Consider the following 14,977-nt stretch of genomic DNA (forward strand, 5'->3'; position numbering starts at 1 on the left):
AATACAGACTAACACGGCTGCTACTCTGAAACCATTAAATAATCTATCATTCTTAATGAAAGTACGTTTGAAATAACCTTCCTTGTTTGCCAGGGTGAGTTGGAACTGATCACATGAAAACATGGAATAAAGTTCTAACATGATTTTCCTCCATGTTTTATAGGTGTTATGTTCATGGCATACACACAGAGAAATTACATAAAAACATAAATACTTTAGATGGAAGGTGGCAACGTAACACTACTTTATTCTTCAGAATTCAGAATGATCACACACAAGAACCCCTGTCATAAATATAAAGGGAAGGGTAAACACCTTTAAAATCCCTCCTGGCCAAAGGAAAAATCCTTTCACCTGTAAAGGGTTAAGAAGCTAGGATAACCTCGCTGGCACCTGACCAAAATGACCAATGAGGAGACAAGATACTTTCAAAGCTGGAGTGGGGGAGAAACAAAGGGTCTGTCTGTCTGTCTGATGCTTTTGCCGGGGACAGAATGGAGTCTTAGAACTTAGTAAGTAATCTAGCTAGATTATGATTTCTTTAAATGGCTGAGAAATTAGACTGTGCTGAATAGAATGAATATTCCTGTCTTTGTGTCTTTCTTGTAACTTAAGGTTTTGCCTAGAGGGATTCTCTATGTTTTGAATCTAATTACCCTGTAAGGTATTTACCATCCTGATTTTACAGAGGTGATTCTTTTTACCTTTTCTTATATTAAAATTCTTCTTGTAAGAAATTGAATGCTTTTTTCATTATTCTTAAGATCCAAGGGTTTGGGTCTGTGGTCACCTATGCAAATTGGTGAGGATTTTTATCCAGCCTTCCCCAGGCAGGGGGTGCAAGGTTTTGGTGAGGATTTTGTGGGGAAAGAAGTTTCCAAACAACATTTTCCCAGTAAACCCAGTCAAACGTTTGGTGGTGGTAGTGGAAGTCCAAGGGCAAAGGATAAAATAGTTTGTACCTTGGGGAAGTTTTAACCTAAGCTGGTAAAAGTAAGCGTAGGAGGTTTTCATGCAGGTCCCCACATCTGTACCCTAGAGTTCAGAGTGGGGAAGGAACCCTGACAATTCCAAAACCAACGGAGACAAAGCAGGCTGCTCCCTGAAACAGTGACACAACTCATCCCACCTTATTCCAGGCTGGCTGGCTGCAGAATTGACTGCTCTGAGGCCCAGACTGCATGCCTCCAAAGCCTCATTGCCTGCAAGCAGGGCCAGGAAATTTAAAGTGGCATCTCAAAAAAACGACTGAAGTGGGCATTTCTAATAGAAACTAGAGGAAGGAGAAATTTTTTAAAAAAATCTAATAAATATTCTATAATAATGTAAATGATCAGCAATGTGTTAAGTTGTAATGAATACTCATCACTGTTACTCCTGCTGGTAATAGTCACTCCTACACAACTACTTAACCCAAGGCTACATTGCTCTGAACTTCGAAAACAGGTTTCTGAGCCTTAGACAGTGCATTTATTATCATAAACAGCTTTAGCATGTGAGCATGCATATGTACTAAATTAAGCAAGGTGCTATTGCCTGGGTTTTTTATTTATAGGTACACTTTGAGGGAAGTTATTTATTTAAATTGTTTTAAGTGAATGATATTGAGGAGGGAAGCTTCAGTTCAACTAAACAAACAGACTAAGCCAAATCCTCAGCTCACATAAATCAGCATAGCTCCACAGAAGTCAATGGAGCTACATGCCCCAGCTGAGGAACTGGCCAGAAAACATCACAGCCTTTGTACAGTGTGAGCTAATATCCCAAGAGAATTAAACTCTTAGCATTCACCTTTTCAATATTATTATCCCCTATCTTATAATCAAATCACATCGGATTAAGAGATTTCAGTATGACATTGTACTTTTTTGTAAGAAAAGAAAAAAGTACATTAACATGATCTGAGGTTCTGAGACAACCAAAACAGCCGAATATTTTGTCAAAACACAGCTCAGACAATTATATATATTCAGTTCTCATGACTGCGGATGGGGGATTGTCGTGGCTTTGGTTGGTTGTTTTTTGTCCATAAAAATGCATAGTCATAGCCATTATATTCCAGTGAAATAAAGGAGTGTGCTAGCAGCTAGTTCTCCTCCATTTTTATTTGCTGATTTAAAAAGTGAAATTTCTCCTGAAAATCTTTGGATTTCTTCTTGTAGTCTGTGCCAAATAACTCAGAGCTACAGGAAAAACTCCATTATTATGGTTTTGGAAGGGCCACGACACTACTATAGTGTTATGTTTTATGGCATATAAACAGAGAATTTAAATACTCTTGCTGGAAGGTTGTAATGTAGCACTACTTTATTTCATAGAATTCAGAAGGATAACACATAAGAACTCCAAAACCAAGAGAGACGAAGCAGGCTTCTCATTAAAACAGAGAGGTCCAACTAGGCTATCTGCTGACTGACAGCTGCTAGACGAAGACTTCATACCCCCCCCCAACAGTGCCCCTTAGCCTGCAAGCAGGATGAGCATTAAAAGCAAAAGCCTGAAATGTAAAATAGTAGCATACAATTTGAATACAGTTTTAAATATACAACTTATAGTGAAATCCAATTTTTGTTTGTTCTGTGCTGCATGAGGCTATTGTTAGGTGGAAGGAGGGAGGCATAGGTATGGTGAGCTGAATGCAACTGTACAGATCCAACAATAATATGCAATCTGTTTATTACAGGATAACAGAACTGTCAGAAACAGATACTCTCAGCAAGCATCTACCATCATTAACTATAATGCCTCGCCTAGCACTTGGAAGATACTCTTCAACAGAGTTAATGGGCGCCCTGCAAAGTTTGCCCAAGAAGATAAGTGCTGATATTAACAGATGAGATGTGTCTTATGGGATCACTTCCAGGAAACCTGGTGGCCATTCTGGAATCCTGAAAAATATGCCATGTAAATACCAGTTAAATAGGAAAAGGCCTTTTTTGAATTAAACTACCATCTGTCTGTTACTCCCTGTAGCTGATTCATGCCTGACTTTCTCCCTTCTCTCTTTCATTCACCTTCCTCCTTCACCTAGTGGCCAGGAATTGCACCAGCTCAAGACACTTTCGGCTACACTTCTCTAGTTACAAACTATAGAAATGATCCCTGAAAGTATAGTCTCAATCATGGTAATTTACTCAGACTACCTACAGATACATATATGGGTACTACATGTTTAGTGGGAAGCACTGACAAATATACTTGAACTTATTTAAGGAATCTAGGTGCTTTTAACCTTCAGGATTTTTTTTTAGTTTGCCTGCACTGGGTGGAATGTGAAATTAGAGGCATTTGGGGTTGATGTCTAGAGGCAGGGGAAATCTCCAAGATGTGCCAGAGATTGATCCCTTCTGCTTTTACCTAGGAGGAGATCATGGTGGGGGGAGGGGAATACTGATGGCTTCCTCTTTATCTCCTTTGAATTTGGGTGTCATGGAAGAGAGGCACAAGCAAAAGGAGCTGAGGTAAGGGAAGAAGACAACTACTTTATGTTCATTTCAGTGGTCTCTCTGTCCCACTGCTGATAGTGGTTCAACCATGGAATGGCAGCTGAGTCATTTCAGGTGCAATGCCCATTCCTCATTAGTTTGTAGTGATAGCTCATGCAGCCAGATTGAAGAACCAAAGACCCAGAGGAAAACTTCTTTCTTTCCAAACGACATGTTCCTTTGGGCAGCAAAAAATGAGTAGGCCAACCTGGCCAACCTCAGAAAAGGAAGAAGGCAGGGAAGTGTGGCTGTCTGAGGAAGAAGAAGAAAGGAGCATGCTGAGCAAGGGGGCTTGTCTTGGGAGTTTGATTATCCTAAACTGCAAAGAACCAAGGGAGAGGCTGTGGATAAAAAAGGCTGGATGCTGTGACTATGTAGGAGGCCACAGGAAGGATCTGCAGGGCATAAAGAGAGTGGAGGAGAATGGTGCCTCTGTATAAACCAGAGCATGTCAAAAAGAGGGAAACATTTCTGCAAAGATATCACACAAAGAATGGTCAACTTTTTCTTTAAAAAAAATCAATTTTTTTCAGCCAGATCTAGTATAAGGTCAAAGGCAGCTTATCAGGCAGTGGTCAGAGATGAGAGCTCTGCCTGAACCAGGAGTAACAGGTTCTCTCCTGTGAGGAAGTTGTCCATTCAGCCCAAAGCTCTCCAAGGGATAGGGGAATTGGCCACTATTCAAATAAGCCAGATGACAAAAGATGAGAGATCCAGAATTGTTTGATACTTACTGTATTTTTACACAGAGACAAAAATCTGAAATGTGTAGCCTCTTCCCATTGCTTTCCCTCCTGCATCCTACACCTCAGGTTAACACCTTCCAGAGCATTATTTCAGTTCTGTCCCTTCTAACTAAACAAAAGTCCATTACATAAGTACTTCTCATTGTCAGCTGGCAGCCTGATGGCTTCTCACCTTCTTCTTGAACAGAAGCCACAGTCACTTCAGTGAGAGGGGAGACAGCCAGATGGTTAACTCTGTTTGCAATGTCATTGCAGCATGTCACTATTTTCCTTCTGCCTGATGAGAGGAGATTTCTGACATTATCCTCTTTTTCCTTTACAATCAGGGCCATCTGATCAGGAGTTGCCACAAGAGTCAACATTAGCCAGGAATTCTGGTGGCAAGTGTTATCCAGGCTTGGAAGGTGTGCACCAAAGACAGAGGAGCAATGAATGGTCAATTTGGTGAGTATTTGGGAAGCAAATTATGGAAGTCTGTTCACCTTACATAGAAGGAGTGATTTGGAAATGTGCATTTAAACTAGCTGTATTTATAGTATGGTTTTAGAAGTTACAAAACTCTCTGTATGTCACTAAATTACAATCCATTAGTTAATAACAGTTCCTTAACTTATTTGGTTCTGTACTTTCCTTATCTCTGTTTTGGATATGTACTATAGTTTTCTTATTTTCATTTCTCTCTACAGACCCTATATTTACAAACATGTTCATCAAGTGCCATATGGACAAAACAGTTCCTGGTAAAAATTTGGACAACAATTAACATAAGCACTGCAGGAGATCCCAACTGTTGGCCTCTAAAAAGAAGTTAATCAATGGCATATGTGTTTATTTATCCCAACATTCCCTTTTAATTAACAGTTCTGAAAGGTGTACTTGGTTATGACTATTGTGTTCTAATAAAACGGAGAAATTCTAAATAGGTTCAGTGAAGTTTCAGTTCAAAACATATTAAATAAAATATTTCTAGGAAAAAAATCTGCTAAGGAGTTATCTCATCATGAATAACATTTATTCTGGCCTCAATTAATACTAGAGATTAGCCAGAGTAGTGAAGTTTATATTCAGATCTAGAATCAGATTTTAGTGCAATGTTCCCTGAAGTGCAGAGTGCTTGGGTTGGTGCTCCAGCTCGGTCCATTTTAGAAATGTTTGATTGTAAAGTTTGTGTCTGTAGTTCAGAATTTCAAGAAGGGAAAGGAATGAGATGTCAAATTCTGTGTTCTGGTTTGAGCCTATCTGTGACAGAATATACGTCTGTGTTTGCAGCCTACACACTATTGTCATTGTTTTGGTACAAGGCAAGCCTTGTGAGGTATCATTAAAAACTCATAATTGCTTATCAATAATACCATGGCAAAATGCATGTAATAGAGTTATATGTGAAGTTTTAAACATAAATTGAGATCATGACTAAAAGTATGTTTCTAGAGAAGTCTGGGAAAAGGCCAAAAGGCCAGTTTCTTGAGACAAAGAGTAAGCTGTCTCAGCCAGGTATAAACAAGACTGATGGACCATTACCAGTTAACTGGCCATTCTTTGTCAGGAAAGGGGGCATGGATGAAAAATCTACATTTTAGCAAAGAGTTTCCTTCCACATAAACTGCCTGTCACCTTGCTTCCAGCTGGAAATTCTCAATGGGGAGGGACAAACACCCCAAGGCACCTTCCCCCACCCCCACTCATCACATTCATTGCACCTGAGGCAACAACAGAAGCCTTCATTGGACTCTGGGAGAAGGAGTCATTAAGATTGCTGAGAGCATGTGGTGAGAGAACTTTGCTTTGAATTTATCATAGTTTGTTAAGTTAGTCACCAGTAGCATTTTATTTTTATTTTTATTATATTTCTGATTTTTATGCCTCATTACTTGTCCTCACTTAAAATCTGTTTCATGGTAGTTAATAAGCTTGTTCTATTGTTTTATCTCATCCAGTGTATTTAAATAGAAGTGGCTGCACAACTCCATTTGCGGTGACAAATTGTGCGCATATTATTCTTTTAAAGAAATAATGGGCTTAATATAACTTGTATTGTCCAGGAGATGGCTGGGCAGTACAGGACATACATTTCTGGGGGGAAATTTAAGACTGGAGGTGTCTTGGGGTCACCTTGAAGTATAACCAAATTGATCAGAGCCAGAGTGTAACTCAAGGTATAGCAAAAAGAAAAGGAGTACCCGTGGCACCTTAGAGACTAACAAATTTATTAGAGCATAAGCTTTCGTGAGCTACAGCTCACTTCATCGGATGCATTTGGTGGAAAAAACAGAGGAGAGATTTATATACACACACACAGAGAACATGAAACAATGGGTTTATCATACACACTGTAAGGAGAGTGATCACTTAAGATAAACCATCACCAACAGCAGGGGGGGGAAAGGAGGAAAACCTTTCATGGTGACAAGCAAGGTAGGCTAATTCCAGCAGTTAACAAGAATATCAGAGGAACAGTGGGGGTGGGGTGGGAGGGAGAAATACCATGGGGAAATACATTTACTTTGTGTAATGACTCATCCATTCCCAGTCTCTATTCAAGCCTAAGTTAATTGTATCCAGTTTGCAAATTAATTCCAATTCAGCAGTCTCTCGTTGGAGTCTGTTTTTGAAGCTTTTTTGTTGAAGTATAGCCACTCTTAGGTCTGTGATCGAGTGACCAGAGAGATTGAAGTGTTCTCCAACTGGTTTTTGAATGTTATAATTCTTGACGTCTGATTTGTGTCCATTCATTCTTTTACATAGAGACTGTCCAGTTTGGCCAATGTACATGGCAGAGGGGCATTGCTGGCACATGATGGCATATATCACATTAGTAGATGCGCAGGTGAACGAGCCTCTGATAGTGTGGCTGATGTGATTAGGCCCTATGATGGTATCCCCTGAATAGATATGTGGACAGAGTTGGCAACGGGCTTTGTTGCAAGGATAGGTTCCTGGATTAGTGGTTCTGTTGTGTGGTGTGTGGTTGCTGGTGAGTATTTGCTTCAGATTGGGGGGCTGTCTGTAAGCAAGGACTGGTCTGTCTCCCAAGATCTGAGAGAGCGATGGCTCGTCCTTCAGGATAGGTTGTAGATCCTTGATGATGCGTTGGAGAGGTTTGCCAACTCTGTCCACATATCTATTCAGGGGATACCATCATAGGGTCTGTATTTTTGCGAATACAGACTAACACGGCTGCTACTCTGAAACCTGTGATTATTCAAGGTATAGCTTGCATGCTGTAAGGTGGTTTGTGAGCGGCCCAGTGGCAGCTACTTCAGTAAGGCATTGTAAGACACTCAAGGTTGCAGGATAGGGCTGACACAGCTGATCATTAATCTAAATTGCACCCTGGTAGGTCACACCATCTCTGAAAAATAACATGACATTTGCTTTGAAAACTAGAGTAAATAGCCGTGATAGTTATCTGTCTAATGGGGTGGGTTGAAAGGACAGTGACCAGAGGGGAGGTGGGGGGAACAAGCTACTCAGGAGTCCAACACCTTTTAAGTGTGTTGGACTCCTGAGTAGCTTGTTCCCCCCACCTCCCCTCTGGTCACAGTACTTTCAACCCACCCCATCAGACAGATATTTCAAAGACAATGAGTATATGTAGTGTATATGCATAATATACAAATGTATCCAGAGATGTGCATTATGAATATGCAAAATAACATAAAATGGCTCCTTGCTATTGGCTTTTTTTTTAATTCTAGCAAACACATTTTCAGTTGGTATAATCAAGGTAGTTTATTAACTTCAGTAAAGCACATGGATTTACATAAGTTTATGATATGGCCCTCTAAATTAAAAATAAAATAGGAGTCTTAGTGTTATTTCATTAGGTTGTGGAACTTCCTAGGCATCATGGAAATATTTTCCCTCAAAGATGAATGTAATGTGAGTACTAAAGGATACTGGCTCTCAGGCACATGGTTTGTTCCTTTATATGAATTCAGACACCCAACCACATAACCCACCCTCCCAGATCCTGGAAGACTATTAAAGGAATTGTATTAATGTTTAAGGTCATGTAAAGGCGGCAGGGTAGGGGTGATACAAGTAAATGGTAAAGGCCCAGCAAAAATGCCAAAGCTTGTGGTACACTTTACAGCATAACATATCAGTCTATTAGTAAAAGAAGATGTTTTACCAGAAAAGCAGCAACAACAACAACAACAATGCAGGTGTAGGCGCACATGATATTATTGAGTCTACTTGGCTGAGATCCTTTATTGCCTTGCCTCAAGTGGATGGTTACACCAGAATGCACATTTGAAATGCAGTGAACATCGGGACATTGCCAAGAATTAGTGAAGAGATACGACTTGCTGAAAATACTTACCAGAGAGATCTTATACCCTGGTAAAACTGCACTGTGTACAGCATTTACATACTGGGAAAACAGAAAAATGGAATTCTAATGTATCTCTGGCTTCACTGCAATACACAAAAGGAGAAAATAAAACATATCATTAAAATATTTGTAAACTACAGCAGCATCAGAGTGACATGATACCTTAATGATTATTACATCTCATTTCTATGCGAGGGACAGAGGTATGAGACCTGGGGCTGTTTTTGCCTTCCTCTGCAGCATGGGGCATGGGTCACTTGCAGGTTTAAACAAATGTAAGTGGCGGAGTCTCTGTAATATGCAGTCTTTAAATCATAATTTCAGGACTTCAGTAACTCAGCCAGAGGTTAGGGGGTCTATTAGAGGAGTGGGTGGGTGAGGTTTTGTGGCCTGTAATGTGCAAGAGGTCAGACTAGATGATCGTGATGGTTCCTGGTGGCCTTAAAATCTATGAGTCTATGAGTGGAGACCCCTGGATGTATTGGAGATGACACTCACTCTATAGGAGAGGGAATAAACATTGGTAAATACAGCATACTTGTGTTTTGAGCAACAGTTAAGATCAGCCCATGGCAGCATTTTTCTCAAAACATTAGCCCTTTTGGCTCTGCAAGGGAGATTAAAGGGATTTAAAAGAAAAAAGTGACCACTGATGAAGCATCCATGAAGCCTCTAATACCATTTAAGAGATGACTGAAGAGACTTTACATTAGCCATAAATGCATATTGTTTTCTTAGGCATCCACACCACTTAGTTGGATCATACATGGAATTCAGTGGGATTACTCCCTTCAGTAAGGACTATCCATGTGAATAAGGATTTGGCCAATATACAGCAATTATAATAATAATTACCATGTAATTTATAATTTTACCTGAAATACAGAAGATTATTTCTTAAACTATATCTGAAATTTCAGGAGTCTTGGTGGAAATGGCTGGTTAAAGAAAAATCTGCATGTGAATATCTGGAGTATATGTGGAAACATTATTTGTAAACACTGAATATGTTAAACTGTGTCAGATTGCCTATTCAGAAGAGGGCATTTCTGCATCACCAGTGAAAGTATTTGAATCTACAGAAGCTGGGGAAGGAGGAAAAGAGAAATAAAAGATTAACTGTTGTTTAAAGTATCTATGCTGTCAACCTCCTTCTCGTGGGAGCCTTATTCACATTAAAAAGTGCAGAAAGAAAAGAGGTGAAATAGGAGGGAAAGTCATTCTGACTGGACAACTAATTCCATAGAGACAATATCCTGTATGAACATACAGCAAAATGAAATTCTTTGTGACTATTAAGCTAAATGATGCATGCAGAGCTGAAGATCTGATTTACAAAAGAAGATCAATGATTAGGTAAATCTCCAATCTTGTGTTTGCTTTCTGTCATTGTTGGTGGCAGGTTTTCAACTGAAAAATATTTTTTTCATAATTACTGGAAGATATTTCTGTCTATATTTTTCAAAATACCATCCAGTAGAAACAGAACAGATGTTAAAAGAACTATACCCATTTTGTTGATCTAATTCTTTTATTTTGAGACAAACACTTTTTGACATGAATAAACTGAAATATATATATTATATTTTGGCTTATATAGTGAGAGACATCTTGATAAAACGTTACGAGCTAGCTCCTCAGCTATGTGTGAATCAGCTGCTTACTTTAAACCTGCTTCATCCAATGTGCTGAGCCAGAATTTGTTTCAAAGACTATCTGTTCTTTCAGAATATTTCTGAGAAAGTGGAGAGAGTGTTCTGGTTACACCAGATGGAAGTGATATTAGACCGTGACATTGATTCCCACATAGCTATAGATGACCATGTTAAATAAAGGACTGATTTAGAACCAGTGAATTCATTGGGAATTTTGCAGAATACTTTAATGGGAATAGGACTGGGCCTTAACTTGTACCACTCATATAAATGGGACTATTTAGAATTGTACTTTATGATTTCTCCGGCATTCAGACATATCCGTAGGAAGCTCTTCATTTGAACTGATTATATGAACTAGAGTAGGCAAATCTAATCAGTTTTATATCCTTGATGAAATCTCAGCACTATGTAAAGCTTTTTTAAAAACAAAAGGAAATAAATAGGCCTTTGAGTCTAAATATGCAATAATACAATTATTGGTCCTATTGAATGATTCATAGTTTCTGGACCATAACTCAAATTCATGCTTTGGACCATAACTCAGACTTCAGTTCAGTCGTGAGGGAAAATTTGGCTCCTCAGGCAAAAAAGTAAAGTTCTAGGAAGCATACGTTATACACTCCAGTCCTGCAAACACTTATTCATATGTTAACTTTATACTTTTGTGTAGTTCCAGTGATGTCAATGAGACTACTGTACTAAGCACCTGATCCAATTCCCGATAAAGTCTGTGGGACCAACCCAAATGGGTTTTGTCAGACCCTAGTTCTCACTAATGTTTAGGAACCTCGCTATGGATAACCATCACAAAATGTTTATGAAATTTCTATTTTAATAAATGTATACCAATTTAGCCATAGTGGGTACAACACTGCTGAATTCTGTGAAGTTACTGTGACAATTGACAATATCCTGTAATGTACTGAATGAAACCTTATGGAATTAAAATAAGCTTTACTGATCTGAGTTAAACTTTATCAAATTTGTGCTAACACCTTTGGGATATATTATATTAAAAATGCAATTGTGTACATGTTGTGGCATTGCATGTATCTTCTCCAATAGGGAGAGGGATGCTAATGAACTTCCTCTGCTATCAGCCTCTGGGGAGATATGCATAACTAGTTCATGCTGGATTCTCCAGAGACCCACAGACAAAGAAGAAGACTTTTGGATAAAAAGACTGCATTTTGGCTGACTCAGGACTTTCTTCCTGATCTAGCAAATACCTGGTCTACAGAGGGCCTCAATCCTCAGGGAAGGACTTGGTCTACTAAAGCCTCGTAAGACTGGGTACCTATTCTGATCTGAAGCTCTGATGAACTGACTCCAACTGGACTTTCACCTTCAGCGTGTGCCTAGACTCCAATCCTGATTTGACTTCTCTGTGAACTCTGACCTCTGTTCTAACCCAAAGCCTGTCCCCCAGGCCCTGGTTTCAGCACTGCCTTGGGCTCACTTCTGACTCTCTGGCTGGCTCTGACTGCCTAGAACCCAAAGCCTGACAGGTGATGCCTCATAGGCTTATTAGCATGTGTGTCTTTTAGTGTTTTAATATATTTTCTCTGTAACGCTTTTTATCCTAAGAATAAAGTAGGCTTGCTTAGAAAGAACTCTCTGGTAACTTAGATAACAGTTTTCAGTATGTATGTATGTGTATATATATCTTCTTACTATATGTTCCGTTCTATGCATTCGATGAAGTGGGCTGTAGTCACGGAAGCTTATGCTCTAATAAATTTGTTAGTCTCTAAGGTGCCACAAGTACTCCTGTTCTTTTTTCAGATACAGACTAACACGGCTGCTACTCTGAAAACCGTCATTATGCAAGGCACTGAATTTAGCTGTATGGAATGGAAATCCATCAACTTCATGAAAAAACTCGTACAGATACAGACAAACATCATCTTCCTTTCCAAATGCAAACAGATGGACGTCGTACCAAAAGGACTAAAGGTAAAAAATCCATTACAATCTACATATCACACAGACTACGCTGTGAGATTGTGCCACACACTCTCAGAAAACCTGCGAAACTACCTGATCAACATCCTATACAGCAAACAGGGAAAGATTAAGAATGAGCTCTCAAAACTGGATACTCTCATAAAAAAACCAACCTTCCACACAAACTTCCTCATGGATAGATTTTACAAAAACTAGACAAGTCATTTACAACACAAACTTTGCTTCTCTACAAAGGAAAAAGGACACTAAACTGTCTAAACTGCTACGTGCCACAAGGAGCCACAACAGTAGTTCCCTTAACCCACCCAACAATATTGTTAATCTTTCCAGCTATACTCTTAGCCCGGCAGAAGAGTTTGTCCTAGCTCAGGGCCTCTCCTTTTGTCCCTCCAGGCCCACGAACATGATACAGTTCTGTGGTGACCTAGAATCCTACTTTCGATGTCTCTGACTCAAAGAATATTTCCAACACACCTCTGAACAATACTAACCCACAGAATCCTTCCTACCAATACTACAAAAAGAAGGATTCTGCGTGGACTCCTCCTGAAGGTCGAAACAACAGACTGAACTTATACATAGATTGCTTCCGTCGACGTGCACAGGCTGAAATTGTGGAAAAGTAGCATCACTTGCCCCATAACCTCAGCTGTGCTGAACACAATGCCATCAACAGCCTCAGGAATAACTCTGACATCATAATCAAAGAGGCTGACAAAGGAGGTGAGGTCGTCATCATGAATAAGTGATGACGTGCTCCTCAGGCCTTGTAGCACATGCTCCTCGTGGTCCAGGACCTGGGCGACTTGGCGTGGGTGGAGGCTTGCCAGGCCATCTATTCGGCAGCCTCCTCCGCAAGGGTCAACTGGGTCAAGAGCTCTGGCTTGGTGGTAGGGGACTGGCGGCAGGCGAGCTCCCTCCCACCCATGCTTCAGGCCATCCGGTGGAGCACGGGTCCACTGCTCTATCTCGGCGTTTACCTTTCTGCCACGCATCCCTCTCCTCCGGAGAACTGGCAGAATTTAGAGGGCAGGGTGACAGAGCGGCTCTGGAAATGGACAGGACTACTTCGGTATCTCTGCCTTCAAGGGAGAGTGCTGGTGCTTAATCAACTAGTCCTGTCCATGCTCTGGTACCGGCTCAACACCCTGGTCCCGGCCCCGGGTTTCCTGACCAACCTCCGGACATCGATGGAGTTCTTTTGGTCAGGACTGCACTGGGTCCCTGTAGGGGTTCCCCATCTACCCCTGGAGGAGGGAGGGCAGGGCCTGAAATGTCCATTTACTCGGGTCCATGTCTTCCGCCTCCAGGCCCTGCAGAGGCTCCTTTATGGTGCAGGTAGTCAAGCGTGGAGCATACTGGCGCATGCCTTCCTGCGCCACTTCCGATGGCTCCGATACGACCAGCAGTTCCTTTATCTCCATCCGAGAGGTCTTCTGCAAGACCTCTCTAGACTGCCAATCTTCTACCAGGACCTCCTCCAGACCTGGAAACTCTTTTCAACAACCAGGTCCGTGGCGGCCATCGAGGGGGCAGATCTCCTCGTGGAACCCCTGCTACACAACCCCCAGCTTCGTGTGCAGGTGGCGGAGTCCCGCTCGGTGCGCCAGAAGTTGGTCCTGGCAGAGGTCACAAGAGTTGGAGACCTCCTGAACTATGACCGGGGAGACTGGCTGGATCCCCTGAGGCTCGCTCAGCGCATGGGGCTCTCCAGACCTTGTACTCCCCGGCGCATACTTAAAGAGGTGAAGGCCGCTTTGCCGCCCGCTGCTTGGGTTTATCTCGACCGGGTCCTGCATGAGGGCACGCCCCGCCTACCCCAGGCCTGCCAGACCTTTTAATTGGACCCCTGCCCCATGGACCCAACTGACCCCCTCACCCCTACACTGTAAGCCGGCTGCACGAGATGCAGCCGGTCTGCTTTCAATCCACACCAAGAAAACATCTATACACGCTCGTGCTCCACACCCTTCATGCCCTCACCCTCGTGTCCCGCCCTGATACAAAATGGCGGGACCTCCTGCCACCTTTGGAGGGTGTGGAGCCCCGGTAGGCCAGCCTATATTCCACCTTAGTCCCGAGGCCCACCAGGGATGTCAGTTGGCGGCTCCTTCACAGAGCCATGAGCACGGGCATGTACTTAGCGCGGTTCACCTCAATCCCAGACACCTGCCCCTTTTGCGGCTTGAGGGAAACCCTGGCACATATATACCTGGAGTGTGCCAAGCTGCAGCCCCTATTCCAGCTCCTCACCAATATTTTATTATGCTTTTGGTTGCTCTTTTCCCCTCACCTTCTTATTTATGCACTCCCTATCCGTGGCCCCAGAAAGTCATGGGATCTCCTGGTCAATCTCCTCCTAGCCCTAGCTAAAATGGCCATCTATAAAACCAGAGTGAGGAGGTTGGCTGATGGACTCTCCTGTGACTGTGGGGCCTATTTCCGATCCTAGGTCCATTCACGTATCCAGGCAGAGTTCCTCTGGGTGGCGTCCTCTGACTCCCTTGATGCCTTTGAGGAGCAGTGGGCGCTGTCCGGGGTTCTCTGCTTGGTGACCCTGTCCGGTTCCCTTTGTTTGACCCTTTGACCACACTCCTGTCCCTGTTATTTCATTAGTTGTCCCTCGAAATTATTTGGAATCTAGGTCCTGTGGATCCCCCTTCTAGGCTGGGGGGGATCCTTTAGCAGTGGATGGGCTTTCACTTCCTGGATCCAAAAAGGACTACTCTTCCATAGCCTTCTAGCTTGGAGGGAGGTGAGAAGCTGCTACTCCTGCTGCTA

The 14,977-nt window shown here is 41.9% G+C and overlaps 1 long non-coding RNA gene and 1 pseudogene across 1 annotated transcript; one reads left to right on the forward strand and one right to left on the reverse strand.

The window, feature by feature from the left end:
* The first annotated feature begins 454 nt into the window (after positions 1-454).
* Positions 455-5,993, forward strand: LOC119849760. Its single transcript, XR_005290576.2, has 4 exons — positions 455-512; positions 2,684-2,904; positions 4,558-4,675; positions 4,918-5,993. It is a non-coding gene; the product is annotated as an uncharacterized LOC119849760 (long non-coding RNA).
* On the reverse strand, positions 3,016-3,118 carry LOC119850269 (annotated as a pseudogene).
* Positions 5,994-14,977: the final 8,984 nt, after the last annotated feature.

The sequence above is a fragment of the Dermochelys coriacea genome, chromosome 1 (assembly GCF_009764565.3).
Source record: "Dermochelys coriacea isolate rDerCor1 chromosome 1, rDerCor1.pri.v4, whole genome shotgun sequence".
Classification (NCBI taxonomy): Eukaryota; Metazoa; Chordata; order Testudines; family Dermochelyidae; genus Dermochelys; species Dermochelys coriacea.